Raw genomic sequence first — 506 nt, forward strand, 5'->3', positions numbered from 1 at the left:
TCAAATTTAGTGTTATCGATCAAAAAAAAGACATAACGGGAAACTTATTTTCATGCTGTAATATCGCTTGCCTACGATAAGAATTATTATGGCATATATTTTTCCGTGTATTTTGAACCTCTGCATTGTTAATTCTCGACTAATGTACAGTTTTACATATTTTTCCATCGACACTTTCCTTTTCCTTCTCCCTTTCTTTCTTTATAAGCTGTGTAAAAGGCCATTGTTATATTATCTCTTTAGAATCATCTTCCCCGAGGTCAAAGGGCTCGTCAAGGCCTAGGAATCGACCTGCCAAGAGCTTATCTAAACCTTTCCAATCTCATTTCTTATCTAGAAACGGGACTGATCGAGAGTGATAGCGTCCGTTTGGTATTTCGGCTTAAGATTCGTCAGTTTTGTACTCATTTGAACTCTTTTCTTGATAGATTGCTGGGTTATATTTAGAGCTTCTGACAAAGATGAGTTAGCAACGTTTTTTTTTTAATCACTATCATAAGAGGAGA

Source organism: Penaeus monodon, chromosome 20 (genome assembly GCF_015228065.2).
Source record: "Penaeus monodon isolate SGIC_2016 chromosome 20, NSTDA_Pmon_1, whole genome shotgun sequence".
Classification (NCBI taxonomy): domain Eukaryota; kingdom Metazoa; phylum Arthropoda; class Malacostraca; order Decapoda; family Penaeidae; genus Penaeus; species Penaeus monodon.